At 43.1% G+C, this 15,089-nt stretch overlaps 2 long non-coding RNA genes across 8 annotated transcripts in view; one reads left to right on the top strand and one right to left on the bottom strand.

The window, feature by feature from the left end:
- LOC149916045 (uncharacterized) overlaps positions 1 to 15,089 on the top strand; it is a 72,839-nt gene that overhangs the window by 31,313 nt on the left and 26,437 nt on the right. Inside the window, exon 3 of one of the 4 annotated variants that reach the window (XR_016471158.1) lies at positions 11,774 to 11,895. The exons of 1 other annotated variant lie outside the window; for it this stretch is intronic. This is a non-coding gene — a long non-coding RNA (uncharacterized LOC149916045). Of the gene's footprint in view, positions 1 to 7,032; positions 7,087 to 8,942; positions 9,238 to 11,773; positions 11,896 to 15,089 lie in introns of those variants that run through there. 2 more of the 4 variants (XR_016471156.1, XR_016471157.1) reach the window with 2 other exon arrangements.
- LOC116229431 (uncharacterized) overlaps positions 12,598 to 15,089 on the bottom strand; it is a 34,729-nt gene continuing 32,237 nt past the window's right edge. For 2 of the 4 annotated variants that reach the window (XR_016471154.1, XR_004167019.2), the window contains exon 4: positions 14,420 to 14,802. This is a non-coding gene — a long non-coding RNA (uncharacterized LOC116229431). Of the gene's footprint in view, positions 12,980 to 13,783; positions 14,131 to 14,419; positions 14,803 to 15,089 lie in introns of those variants that run through there. The other 2 variants (XR_016471152.1, XR_016471153.1) reach the window with 2 other exon arrangements.

Genomic DNA, 15,089 nt, shown 5'->3' on the forward strand with positions numbered 1-15,089 from the left:
TTTTCTGAATCAAATGCAAAAAAAAAAAAAATCCCTTCTTTGCACTGATTCGGAGATGTCTTCTCTCTGAAGCAATGGCGCACTTGCAAAGTTTCTACTCTTAAGATGTATCTGTTTTACCAAATGCTTTTCCATCAGGATTACAGCACGGTGCTGCTGTGATGGTTGTTTATTTATACTCATAGGACTTGATTTAAGCACAACAGCTCAGCAGCAAAACTATCATTGATTTATGGCATGGGCAAGAGGTCACAGTGAGATACACTCTGTGATGCATGGATTTGCAGCCTGAACAGAGAGGAGAGGCAAGGGAACTGATTTGTGTGGTTGCAGGTATCCGGCAGCTATTGCATGGCACCTGCTTGTCTCATTCTGTATAATAAATCTTTTAAAAGTTTGATTGTAGGGACATAATTTTTTCAAAGACAACGGAGTCCCTTTAATAGGCAACAGAGTCCTTTCTTCTCTTGCATCAATTTGTTACTGTAAAAGTAATAATGATATTCCAGCTCTTTTACTTTAAACAATGGCACATCTATGCCTCATACATTATTGAACGTTCCTATTTTTTTTTTCCAGTGAGCTTTTTTTCTTATTTTAATATCACCTGATCTTTGTACAGTTAATTCCCTTGACACCAAGCCATGTGAGTACTGACCTCTGAATTTCAGAATAACCTTGGCCAAAAAAATACAGTGGCTTAATTTACATCTGCATAGCTGAAGGCTCTGAGTTTTTTCCATTACAAAAACCCAGTTTTAGCAGGCTGGACAATATGGATTGGTGAATATGTGCATTCAGTTTTCAGGAGGGAATTTATTCTTAGAAATTGGGTCAAAGAATTTGGTTTGGCAGGCCTGACTCAAAGTGGCTCTGGCTCAAAATAGAAAAATTGCAAGGCAGCTCATTACCAATTAGCTGTAAAATTGCTTTATTTTAAAAGTGGGAATAACTGCTCATCAGCTAAATTGTCCAAAAGTTGACCTCACAGGCAGAATGCACAAAGAAGAGCTGTCCAGAAGAAGAAAACAAAGCCAAACAAGGTACAGATTTTTTAATATACTTATCCTATCTTGCTTCCTTAATCCTTCATAGTTTCAGTACAATTGGCTCTTTCTCAATATTGTACATCTTTTGTACAGTTAACTTAGATGTTGAGCAAAAGGAGCTACGAAGTCTGCTTTTGGCTGGACTCTGAGCCTCCACTGATGTAGACCTTCATTGAGAGCAGCTCAAAAGACCTCATTATGAACACTCTACCTTAAATCCTGCTGTTCTCTGCTTCCTTCTTGCTCTGCTCACAGGGATCTCCAGGGCGTCTATAGGAAATGTGAATCATAGAATCATTAAGGTTGGAAAAGACCTCTAAGGTCCAATCATCCACCTACCGCCATTACTGCCCACGAAGCCATGTTTCTCAGTGCCACATCTCCATGGTTTCTGAACACCTCCAGGGATGGTGACTCCAGCACCCCCCTGAGCAGCCTGTGCCAATGCCTCACCACTCTTTCAGAGAAGCTTTTCCTAATATCCAACCTGATAGCAGGGATGCTGGGGTGCTTCGTTTTCCCCATCACAATGAGGGTGACGTGACCACACGCCTCCTGCTCTGCTTGTGTGCCTTCACTGTGTCAGAGGTTCTTAATGATCCCAAATCAGCTTGTTTGACGGTATATTAATTGGGCAATTCCTCTGAGATGTGCAAGTATGCAACATTTGTGAACGCTTGTCAATTAACTTTTTCCTGTCAAGGACTAATGACTCTAAATAACACCTTGAGCACTGCACTGCATCTTTCCCATGCTGGGTAAGGCTCTAGAGCTGCAAATACACCTGAGAAGATTAAGTCTGCAATGCTAAGCATCAGAGCTATCAATATTTATACAATGGGCAGAATTCATATCAAATCTGTCAGGCAGAATCTGTCACCATGGTGTTTCTGAAAGGTTACCAGCCTTGTGATGTCTGTTTCTCATTTATAAACTGGTTTTAAGATGAACTGCTTTACACTTGGAGTCTTAGTCCACAGGTAAGCTGCCTGATTCATCACTGAAATCATTTCTGGTCTATACATGCAATGTGAGGGGGGAAAAACAGTATGTAAGGAAATCATTCAGGAGATGCATTTTGGAGAGGAGACTCCATCGGGCAGCTCATGCCCTCCCCTTGCTGCTGCAGCTCCCTGCAGCGTGCAGGTGTTGTACAAGTCATGCAGGCAATGCTGATGCTGCCCGTTTTCTGTTTTTGCAAAGGTTCCTAAGCTGTTTTTGCTCCAGAAGCGGGGCGAGAAAGTGTTCAATGCCCAGAGGGCTCTGTGATGCCCAGGCACCACATTTGCTCTGCCAGCAGTGGGTAGGAGGGGCACATACATAAGCCGTGTCGCTACGGTTGCTGCAAACATCAGGCTTGCTCTCTCATTCACTCTCTTCTGTTTGAGTGGAAAATGAAGAAAACATTGGAAAAAGCAAGCCTGGCATTAGCGTTGATACCTTATGTAAGTGCTACCTCTCTTTTGTAATCTGCTTGCTCTGTTACATAAATTTGTTCTGCTCTTTTATTCCCACTGACCTACAAAAAACGATGCTTTTCCTCTTAATGGGAAATTAGTTGTATAGTAAAAATATTTAATGAGGCGTAGAGATGCTGATCCATTTCCTGTTTGAGTCAATAGAGAGGCTGTTCTTGATTTCAGTGTTTTTTTGAGTCAGGCTCCACATTTTGTCCATTTTTTGGTAGATGAATCTGCTGCTTATGGGTGCTTTATCAAGGTTAATGGTCACCACGTCTGTGTCTCCTGGAGAGGAATAGGAGCATAATAACAGAGAGTAAAAGCGATCACTTCATAAGCTGAAAATATGTCATTTTGATGGGATGAGAGGGAATGGCCTCACATTGCACCAGGGGAGGTTCAGGTTGGATGTTAGGGAAAATTTCTTTTCCAAAAGTATGGTGATGCATTGGCACAGGCTGCCCAGGGAGGTGGTGAGCTCACCATTCCTGCAGGTGTTCAAGCACGTGTAGATGTGGCACTGAGAGACATGGTTTAGTGAGCAATATTGGTGATAGGTGAACGATTGGACTGGGTGATCTTAGAGGTCTTTTCCAGCCTGAATGATTCTATGATTAGAATACAAAACTGTGGGTTACGTTGGGTAGGTGACATCACTTTATCCTGAAGGTCTACAGGTATGATGGCTGAACGTCTCTTGGCATTTTTCATCCATCGTGTAATAGCTGACCATTTCTTTAAAACCTGATGCAACGTGACATTTATGTCACATCTGATCTGCTTGCATTGTTTTATGTTATGTCAACTGATGTGATGTAACCAGACATAGCCTAATAGCCAGTGATGTGCAAAACAGGCAAGTATTTTTCTTTCTTTGCTTGGACCAGTGTAAGACATCACAAATGGCAAAATAATCTTTGACTGCATGGATGTGACATTGTCACGTTATCGGGGAAGAGTGACTGCAGGACTATGTGTGACCCCATCATATTACCCATCTGAACAGGCAGCTCAGCTTCATCTTCAGAAATGACAACAAAACACATGAAATCTCCTTAATGGCATTGGTGATGCTGTGTTTCCAGGGGGTCAAACTTCATTGTTACCAAGGTGTTGAGGATGAGTTCAGCAAATGCTTTATGTGTGGCTGTTCACCTGAGTGAACAGGGAAGAGGGAAAGTGTACAAAGAGACCACATTGCTGGGCAACAGACCTGCAGCAGAAATCTGCAGAGAGGTATAGGCAGGAAGTTCTGCTGATGCTTCTGACCCCAGCAAGAGCCATGCAAACGTGGGCTCCTTTGAGCACAGTGCAATTTGGAGGTGCTGTGCTTAAGTTTCTCTGTGTGCAATCCACATCCATGTGTTTGTGGGGACAAAATGCACCCCACCTGCTGAGGGACAGTGCTGAGTGTGGCCATGTCATGGAGGATACATGGCATTAAAGGCCATTAAAGGCACAGGTGAAGTGTTCTGTTGAGTTGCTTTTTCTGAATCGACTCACAATGTATCTAAATGCCTGAACTCACAGACGCAGTATTTATTGTGTCCGGCTGCATTTCCGTGGGGATTTTCCTCCTTTAAGTGATGGGTTCAGAGCAGCCAGCTGACACATGTTACCTCAAAGGTGACAAATATTTTCAATATTCCACTTTCTGCAAGATGAAATACAGTTGGTGGGGAAAAAAAAAAAATCTTTAAGCAGGCCCTATAGGTACAGCGTTGATTGATGTATTTATGGCTGTATGAAAAATAAAGCTAGGAAAATTGTTTGTCAGAAAGCAGAGGGCCAGCTAAATTATATTTGGTTTGCAAAGGCACTTAGGAACACTCGAAGGAAATCAGCATAGGTGAGGAAGGAGGAGTGGCTGCTGCTTACCCCAGGTAACTCTCAGCCTGGCTGCAGGCAAAACTCACTGCTAAACGTGGTAGGGACCAGGATTAGAGAACCTGCCATCAGCTGCAGCATCCAAAGCCAAGCCAGGAGACTGGCACATCTGCTCCTTTGCTCAGTGCTGTTATCCTAAATTGATTGCATCGAAGCGCATCTGCAGCGCTGTCACCAGCACTCTGCTGGACAGCTTCATCTGCTGAGCAGCTGGCTTTCCTTCGTAAGACATGACAATATTTTATTAGACCAGCAAATGGTACTTGATAAAAAGAGTCTTAGCGGTGTTTTAAGAAAATAAAATAAGTTAAAAGCATCAACTGCGCTGGGAATTTGGTGCACAGGCAATTCAGGGCAGCGTGCCCAAATGGGGCTGGTCCCACTCCTGTTGTGCCTCTGTGCATCTTGGTCAGAACGTAGATTTCCTACAGCTGATCCCCCTCCCAAAAGCTGCCAAAAGCAGAGTAGGGGCAGATATTTTCTTCTTTCTGCCCTGGTCTGAGCTGCACACACATCTACAAGCTCAAAGTCAGCGAGAGGGAAATCAACTGCATTAGCAGTGATGATCTGATTAGGCTGGCAGCAGAGCACAGACAAACACAAGCCCTTCCCACCAGCCATTATTATGTCAGGAAAATTTCTGTGACACTGTAAAGGTCCTTTGTATTTTGGTTAGTTGCTTCCCCAGAACAAGCAATGATTAATTTTAATGTACTACTCATTATTTTTTTCCTATTTTGAAAGTTACGGGAGTTGCGATAGCATTTAAAAGGCAAGAGGTGAACTGTGCCAGCAGCAATCTGCAAGCCCTGCTCAGCCCCTGGCATTTTGGGAGGACCCTTGTTATCCACCACACTGCTCAGCTCTTCCCAACGAGATCACTTCTGTAGCTTTCTCCCAGAGATGTATTTTCTTCCCTGGCATTATCTTGTGCTTCCTGTAACTCCAGCAATTCTCGTGTGCAGATGTAGTTTGTAGTGCACTGAAAAACGAATTGGTTTGTTCTGATTTCTCCATACTAAGAAAAGGCTCACAGCTCTGAGGTGGCTGCTGAGCAGTAAGCAGGGCATAACCAGAACTGGGCTTGGAAATTATGACCAGTCATCAGATTCTTATGCTCAGTAAATTGCTTTTAACTACATTTTGCTAACAACAGCAAAAGATTCCAACTACTGTGGATTTCAGCTTTCTTGGCCATTTGCAGACATGCAAATACCTCCCTCTGTGATTTCTCCTTGCAGTCCTGATAGATACTAAAGCAGATAATGAAGCTCTAAACCTGTGCATCCACTTTGCCTGATATTTATGGCTGGTTACTTACAGGGATGAAGTCCACTCCTGCAGCAAATGGTACAAAGGCACCATTTCCCTGCAAGATAACGTATGGTGAGGCAGACAAAAGCTTTGAAAGCTCCCAGAAAAGAGCAGCAATGTAGGGAGGTCGGGCCTCCCTATATTACTGTTCACTGCTTCTTTATGTAATGTCTTTGATATGTGAACACTGGTAAGTGCTGGTTCTCCAGTTCCATGTGTTACACACACAAGGGAGAAGAACTAAACAACACCTGCAGTGCCAAGAGAGCTTGCTGCTCAATGGCTGTGCTCAAAATATTGTGTTAACCACAGAGAATAAATAGTGGATAGCAGTTGCCCCTTACGATCATTGTTGGAACGGTGCCTTTTCTGTGTTCAAAACTCTGCCAAAATATTGCAAGAAAAAGAATTATCCTCTGCAGTCATCCATTCTCTGAGCTCTCAAGGCCTTGGCACAATAATTAAGTTATTTCTGATAATTTTAGTCCGCAGCTCCTGTGCAACAGCAATGAATCATAGAATCGCTAAGGCTGGAAAAGGCCACTAAGATCACAGAGCCCAAACATCAACCCCCCTCTCCACTGTGTCCCTCAGTGCCACAAAGGAGTGATGGCACATCATGCATAGCACTGAATGCCATAAAAACCCTGTGTATCTGTGGGGAGAGCCCACTGCCCTTCTGGTGTGGAAGATCTGGTTTCTAGGATCAGTGATATCATCGTTCCCAACCTCTTCTTTAAGTTTCATCCTTGGATCCGTCCTCTGAGCCCTGGGATTAATCCAAGGGCTGAATCCTTGAATGCGTTACCGTTGAGGATGGGGCTGGGGCACCCAAAAACTCAGCAATTAAAATTCTTCAGATTTCACTTCAGATTCAGTGATGCATTTTTATGTGCTGTAAGATGTTGGGCATAATAGGTGAAAAGAAAGGAGCAGTTGGAAAAGTTCTTTATTACATTTAGTTGAGTAAATAGAGGCATATTCCACATGGATTGACAGGTGTCAAAGCCCAGTAGCTGGGGGACTGTTTGAAAAGAAAGACCAAGGTGGTAAATACCCCTTGTGCTGCACCAGAAGCCTGAAGAGTGAGTTCAAACCAACCTCACATTCCTGTTCTCTGCAGGTTGTGGCTCACGGATGTGTTGTTGGAGGGAGTTTCTGCAGCCTCTGCTATCGGTGTGCAGCTCCAATGCTGGGCGCAATTATGAGTCTGTCATTTCAAATTACCTTCTTATTCTGAGCACCTAGCAGTCTATGAAACCAGAGCCACGTTTCAGACTCCTGAGCCTATAAATTCTTCCATTGTCAATGTTTGTTTTTAGATTGAAGACAAGTGTAGCGTTTGGGGTAATGAAAAAGATATATCTCCGAATCTGTAAGTCCCTTATGTTGTTTTGAAATTGCATGCTACGTGCACCTTCGAAATGCTCTTGCTGCTTTTGTTCGTTGTAATAAGTTGTATAAAAATATTCCCCATTATTTTGCTTTGTGCTGAAGCTGGCAATATTAGCTATTCCACTCGAACGCTCTGGCTAGAAAACTGTGAATTTCTTTTCTTCTGTGATTTTTCTCCTCTGTGTTTTTGATCTCATCACTGAGATGGAAATACTTTACCAGTTAAATGGAGAAAAGAACAGTTAAGGCAGATGCTGTTTCATCATCTGCTAACACAGAGGTCCTCAGCACGCAGAATGGTGGTTTACTGCAACAAATTAAGTGTACAAACTCTTCGTGTGGAAGAAATGATTTCTGAATTCCCTCTGAAACCCCATTTTGTCTGCAGCAAGATGAGTTAATGAAGAAAATTACAATTTCATGTCTGTTAGTGCTATAGAGAAACTTACTTTATCTCTCAAAAGTAGGTTCCTATTCTTTGTTGTTATTTTAAACTCCTTCAGCCATGATTTGGAAACGGTGGCTATGATCATTCCTGTAGCTGAAACTTTCTGTTGTCTTCCTCTTTGCTCAGGCAGAGTGATGCCTTGTTACTTAGGAAGCACCTTAATCTCCACAGGGTAGAATCATAGAACCATAGAATACCCTGAGCTGGAAGGGGCCCGTGAGGATCATCAAGTCCAACTCCTGGCTCCACACAGGCCTATCCAAAATGGTAATGGGTAGTGAGACCATTGGTTCTTTATCCAGGTTGGAGGTGAGAAGCAACAGAGGAATGGCCTGAAGTGCCAGCATAGGTTCAGGTTGGATATTGGGAGTAGTGGGGTCACCATCCATGGATGTGCTCCAGAACTGTGGGGATGTGGCACTGAGGGATGTGGTGATGGGAATGGTGGGATGAGTTGGGCTTGGTGCTCTTGGAGTTCTTTCCCAGCCTTAATGATTCTACGACAAGCACAACCTCCGACTTGCTCAATCCATCCTGCACTGTGTCATGGTTTGATGGGAGTCTTCCATTTCGGGGTGAGTCATCCACACCCATCCCTTTCTGGTTCAGCTCAGCACTTGGGCTTTTTGGCTGTTTGGCAAAGCACTGCTGCTGGAGTTTGATGTGGGAGAGGCAGAGGGTGTCATCCTTCATGACGATGAGGGTGCATTTCTCTGGGGCTGTAATGCTTACAGGAAGCGACAGCGCTGAGTTGGTTTGATTTATCCCACAAGGCAGTAGGTACATCTCAGCACTGAGCTTTTGTGCTTTCCGCCACAGACACAGCCAGGGATTTTATTGAAAGGAAGAAGAGAGTCGCCATGAGAAAATGTAGATTTAGATTCATCTTAAAAAGAGAAATTTAATTTTATTTGTAGAGTAGTGCTTTGGAAATTTTCTCTGTACTGCATTTCTGCTATATCCTTTCTAGCTGGGAAACAATTAGATTGCTGAATAGAAAACTTCTAAGATTTTTCTTGACCAGAGTTTGATTTCCTCTCTATATTTCAAGCCTTTTTCAGGAATCAGAATCATTATAAATCTTGTTATGGTGACCCAGCATTGCACCAGCGTGTGCCTGGAATGGCTTTTTCTCTTTTTTTGGGCTTGTATAGCTCAGAAAAAATGCTTCAATTCTGGTGCAGATCAGGAAAAGAGGGTGTCTGCTCTCCTGGTGGTAAAAGAAAGTCTTTAAAGCATACAGCTATGTCTGGAAAGAATAGTAACATTCAAGAAGAAAAAAAAAAAAAAATTCACGATGTATTGCACTGTGAAACAGCTTCCTACTGTGTTTTATGGCAACTTTTCTGATTATGTCAGACTTTTTTTAACCTACCTTTTTGTTTACAGGGTCTGAGTTAATCTGTCAGTGCTCCTCTCCAACTGCAAGAGCACTTAGACAATTAGTCTACTGCCAGGGGAGATCTGGGGATCGTTGTCGTCAGCGCCGATGACAGTGCTATATTAAGGATGCTTTAGGAATAAGAAATCGATGAGACAGTGGTTTGAAATGACCCAAGGACTTTCCAGCCCGGTGATTTAATATCGCAGTGAATAAAAAAATCTTAGTAAATAGTAGTGGTCTAGAACAGAATCTGCCTGAAGGAATTTTCCGATATTGCTTTTATTTGCTTGTCATAATACATTTCAGCTGCGTTTTCCTTCTTCTGTTCCATATATTATATTAAAGATGAAGGAAAGTTTCCTATTCGGTCTGAGTTTTTCATGAGCCTTTTCTCCTCACTAGTTAAGCAGGAAGACATTAAGATACAAATTTTTAATTAACTGACAGAACAACTTAAGCCAAGTCTGAACGAGGTTCTTCCAGCCATAGATGGGCACCTGGAGAAGCAACAAGGAGCAAAACCCCTCACTTTGAGCCATGTTTAAGTGTTTCTTTCTTCTTCCGTGCAGAAAGAAACCCTTTTGATCTCACCCTTTTGTAAAGTAAATCTTTGTCAGGTTAAATGCAAAGATCCCTATCAGAAGGCACTTGGCTTTGACAAGCCTGACAGAGCCCTATGTACCCTGCAACAGGGTAATGGCTGGCACTGAAATGAAAAGGGCTTGGATAATGAATAAAGAGTATTTTTGTAGCATGACTCATAAGTAATACAAAGGCAGCTCTGGCAATGTCTGTACTAATTACAGACTAGTTGCTATGTTGTTACAGTTGTGTATATTAAGTGTGTGGGATGCTGAAGTGTGTGGGCATCCTGCTAAGCCTGAGCTCAGCTCCCTGCCACTGAAATCCTGTCTGTCCCAGCTGGAAAGTGGGCAATGTATGTAGGTGCCTAAATACGGGCTGAGGATGACTAAATGTGTCTTTCATTACACTTTTTGTTATTTGTCCCTCTCGGTCACAAACTTTTCGAGCTGTCAGAAAACGTGAAGGATGTCACGTGCTGTGGATTTAAGTGCTGAAGGTGCTGTTGTTGTAGGGTGATGCTCCAGGTTCTTTCCTCCTTGCACAGCAATGCAGATTTCTGTATTTAAGCAGTGCACAGTGAAGAAGGCAGTCCCTGTGCTGGGAAAACTGTGCATGGAAAATACATCCATGGATGTTACCTATCCACAGCTATTGTGTTTTAAACTCATCCGAAGCATGCCAGCAAGCTGAGAGCTCACAGTATGCATCAGGTAAGGAGAACACAAGATGCATGTGTGATTTTGAGAAGCAGGAGAGGAAGAGTGGTTTTGTTTTTGGATTAATTTCTCCATTACCAGAGCACTGAGGACAGAAAATTCCTCTTGCACCATGACCACCTTCTCTAATCGTGCTAACGTGGCTGTAATGAAAACAACATTTAGCCTGCCATTATTCTCCATGTGATGCTCCCCTCAATTTCCTCCTCTGTTGCTGACATTCAGGTGGATAAAGCTGGAGTATTCTGAGTGTACTTATAGAATCACAGAGTGGTTGAGATTGGAAGGAACCTTAGAGATCATTGAGCTCCAACCCCTGCTGTGGGCTGAGTGCCCCTAACAGGTCAGGCTGCCCAGAGCCCCATCCATGGCCTTGGACACCTCCAGGTGCCAAATGTTACTTAAATAAGGAAAAACTTTAATTGGGTTCTAATGTTTGAATTCACTTTCCTGGCAAGGATTATTAGTGAGAGTCATACCATCCACACCCCAAAGCAGCCCCCAAGAATTAAATTTTTGCAAGCATAATCGCTGTATCGATGCACTGCACTTCAACTTTGTATGCGTTGAATAGCAACTGCCTGTTGTTCTCTGTAGTGTGCATGCATTTGACTTTCAACAAGAGATGAGAACAGACATTACCTTAAATATTCACAAGGAAATGTCAGCACAGATGAGGCAATACAGGGGGAGGGATGGAGGTGGGCTTGGCATAGATCATTTCTGGCCTTGAGGCACGAATAGCTATTCTGGTCACATTATTCTCAGCAATATTAGTCCAATAATGCAATGCAGATCTTGTCTTTAATGGTAGCCTGCAAATTAAAGACACGCTTATTGTTAAAAACACATTGGCTCATGAAACTTGGCTGGCAGCATGCAATTTTAAGCACTGTCATGGGACCTGCATTAATTAACCACATGGGGAGAATCCTCCCCACTGCAAGCCATAGGAAGGTTTGTTTTCAGAGAGTGAGCACCTTCACTGCTGGGGAGAGCGAGAGCCCAGGTACCTCCCTCTGAGTACTTTGGCATCTCACAGTTTCAAAGATCCCTACAATTTCAAAGATCCCCTCCTGTGCTGCCTCCTGGGGTGCCTACATGGGGCCAGGCAGTTTTTGCATCTGAAGGCAGCTTAATGTACACAATATTTTTGCTACTTTGCATTGGATGATGGCGGATATTTGCCTGAACCACTGCTCACTTAATGCGGTGTATATTCTTTCTTGTCTTGCCTGCAGGATTTGATATAATGATTTCTCTTGCCACACACAAGGCTTGTTCCATTACCATTTGTTTTTGCCCATGTGCTCACAAGTTTTCATTTCCAGTTTATCTCCCCTTCTATACTTCTGCAAATGCTGCGTTATACTGATGTGCTAGAGGCTCGTGTATTCAAGCTTTCTTTATTCTGCTTGGGAAATCACATCTTTGCCTGTTTCTCTGCATGTGAGCATCAACTTTCCCTGAACATAAGATTTACTGTAGTAGTTGTGGTCTGACTTCTCAAACTGCCCTTCTCCCACCATTTGTAGGAAATTTGCTAATTTGATGAAGACATCAAGGCATCTGGTCTCATCTCAGCATGCTGAATTAGTGGGATAACACCATTCCCTGTCTCCTCTGTGGGAGATCATGACTGGAAAACCAAGAAGGAAAAGATGCTGCTGCTGTGCTCCAGCAGCTCTGCACCGATCCATCTGCAGCACATCAAAAGGAAACCACTGCTGATGGTGGTTGTGTGCAATGCGTAGCAGAGGGTACTGAAATTATTTGAAAGAAATCAATGCAGAAAAGGCAAAAGAGATCCATCAGTGTTTTACATACTGTTAAAGGGAGCAGGTTTGTTTGTGGGATGAAAAATACCAGAACTGGGGCCAGAAAGTCAATCTGAGGGTACAAGTAGGGGATTAGTTGTTCTCTACTAAGAGATGGCGTTAGAAAAGCCAGTTTTACCTGTGATACTTGCTGACACAGAGAATCATCATAAAGTTCCTATTCCAGTTATTATCAAGAAAAAAATGTCTTGAACACCCAGGCTTATGTCTCAACCAGTAAGACATCTGAGAAAGGCACATCTCGTTAAGAACAATGCTTTGAATTTTTGTAATACCGTGGATAATTTTATCAGAGAAGGTTTTATGTGGTGATGCATTACATTAGCCCAGTGCTGTGCAAGACATATGGAAATTAGTGATGGATTAGATTTCAGTAAGCTTATAAAAGGAGTCTTGCGAGACCTTTAACCTTAAAATCGTTCATAGCTGAGCAATCCATTAAAATAAGCATTAAAATAATCCTTGGCTGGTACAGTAGTAAGAAATATGCTGGTGATTAATAGGTTTTGGTTATTTTCTTAACAGTTTAATACATAGCAGCGTGGAAAATAGCCCTGATAATGGCAAACACAAGACATTACTCCATTGGGCAAAAAGTTGGATGTGGAGCTGAGATACGTGTCTTCAAGTCTTGTGGTGGCAGTGATGGTATTTCACGCTCACACGTCCCGGCTGGGTGAGGGCTTTGTTTTACCCGTGTAGTGGTTTCCTTGGTGTCAGAACAGATTATCCTGCCAACACACCGATCTGACAGTCATCTCTACACTGTTTTACGGAGCCTGGCTGCCTAATGTCACCCAGCATAATTTTCAGAGCTGGAAATAGCGGCTTAATGGTGGAAGTGCAAATCAGATTTTCCTGTCGGCCACTCGTCCTGCTGGCAGCATGCAGGGCTTGCTGACTCTGCAGGGAACAAGATCACTGTGAAAAGATTCATCACCAGTGACGAGTGCTGGAATATATATGTCTGCATAGAAAACATTGCCAACCGCCTGCATTTTGGGCTGCTGGTGTGTGGCTTACTGCTGCAAAATAGGAATCTCTCTACCAAGTTGTTCTTAGTGGCTCCTTTTGCTGTTGTTTTTAATCAGCAGTGCTGCACGTGGGCTGGGCAACCAAAGGTTGCTGAGGGTCCTGGGTTGTGGCTGGACAATGTGAGCGTGCCTGGCATCATCATTGCTGCCATCCCACAGAGCAGCTGCCTGCAGGGAACCACGGTCATTCAATGGCAAAGATTTTTCCTCTGCCTCTGGGTTGTAGGCTGAGTTACAAACTCATTCCTCTCCAGTTTTTGTAGGTAAAATCATCTTCCATTGTCAATGCTGTTTTGCTATGGGTCTTCACTTTGATGCACTTTGAATGACACATACACTTGATGCGTACTTTCAGTTCTTTTTAAAATAAATCTCCCACTCATCCAACTCTTCCTGATGCGCTGAGTTTAACAGGAAAGTGCTGCTAACTCCAGGCGCTGCCTACTCAGCACTACATATTTATTGATGGTATTTTCCATCACTAATCACAAAAGCTATTTGTTTTATCATTGCAAGAATTGCATTAGCTCTGCTGACCAAGGAAGACCATTAACCTTGGCTGCAGCAGCTCCTGAAATGAACAAAGAGACAAGGCACACAGCAACTCTGAGAGCCTGCATCGCCTCCCACCTTTCTCTTCCAGATGTCAGGTGTTAGTGCAATGTGCCAGGGCTTCAGATTAGTAATCACATCAATCTGAGCGGAGAACAAGCTGTCATAATTGTCTGCACTAATGAAAATTATGATGACAACACAAGAATCCTCACCAACCTCATCATCTTGCACCACAATGGCATGGAGTTATTTAAAGACTTATGATTTTAGTCACACATGCACACCTAGGAACAACTTCTGAGGGTGATTAAACACCACAGCAAAGCTGAGTAGTATGGAGAATTTAAGTGTTGTTTGGTGAGCACTGGCATCATTCCTGCTGTTTTAGAGCAAACAAACTCAAAGAAGGCAGAAGGGAGGGCTGGAGAAGTGCCTCGAATTCAGTGTGGTTTGCAAGCTGAGGATCTACACAAAGGTAGAAGCAAAGGAAATCAGGGTCTCCCTATCTCTGACGTTTACATGCAATAAATACAAGTATTTACTGCATCATCTTCTGAGGCAAATGCATAGAGAAAAGAATCCACAAAGTTTATTCAGGGAATAAAGAGCACGAATTCAAATTAGTTTTTGGCAGTCATAAGAACTACTTTTGTGCAATCTGATCTCCTTCAAACTCTGTCCCCAGTGGTGACTCATGAAACAGAATGTCAAACTATAGTAAATTCAAGGAATAGATGCAGCATTAAAAGACTGAAGGAAAGCCAAAACGAATGTGAAAGTGGGCAGTCAAAAGGAAAAAGAACAAACGGGAAGGCTGGTGGGTGGATGGAGGGGGAACAAAGGGAACCTGAGGCAAGGAGGTGAACTGGGAACACAACGAAACATTGGGTTCCACAGAATTCTTCTCATATTTCATTATATATTCTCTATTAGCTTATTTGAAAGTATTGTTTCTCAAAAGAAATTTGAAAAAGTACATTGAAGGAGGAATGGGAGCCTCAGGCAAGCAAAGGGAGAAATGCGTTCAGACCAGTACCTTCATGGCTTGTAGACAAGGCCAGGGGAATAAACACTTGAAAAGTGCAGTATATCACAACTTGCTGTTGTCAGTCAGCTAAACATCCAATTTCTGTGTTTCTGTGGAGTATGGAAATAAAGCATCACACATCAGAGTACAAGGCGGTGGTGGTACCTCTTGTCGGGTAGAGGAGGTCTGTGGCCTTACAAAGATGCTCTGATAGCATGTACTGCCAGCCCACAGCTAACAAACAGCCCTGCAAACACCCTGAGCTCTTCACAGTCAGCCTGTATGTGCCGGGAGAATTCTAGGCTGATTTCTGAAGGAAACGAGGTGTTTGCAATCAGCCTAGCTTCTTCTTCCCATGCGTGTCCCTGGACATCCTTTAACAAAGTGTGTCAGTTAT

The sequence above is a fragment of the Phasianus colchicus genome, chromosome 14, assembly GCF_987193195.1.
Source record: "Phasianus colchicus chromosome 14, bPhaCol1.hap1.1, whole genome shotgun sequence".
Lineage (NCBI taxonomy): Eukaryota > Metazoa > Chordata > Aves > Galliformes > Phasianidae > Phasianus > Phasianus colchicus.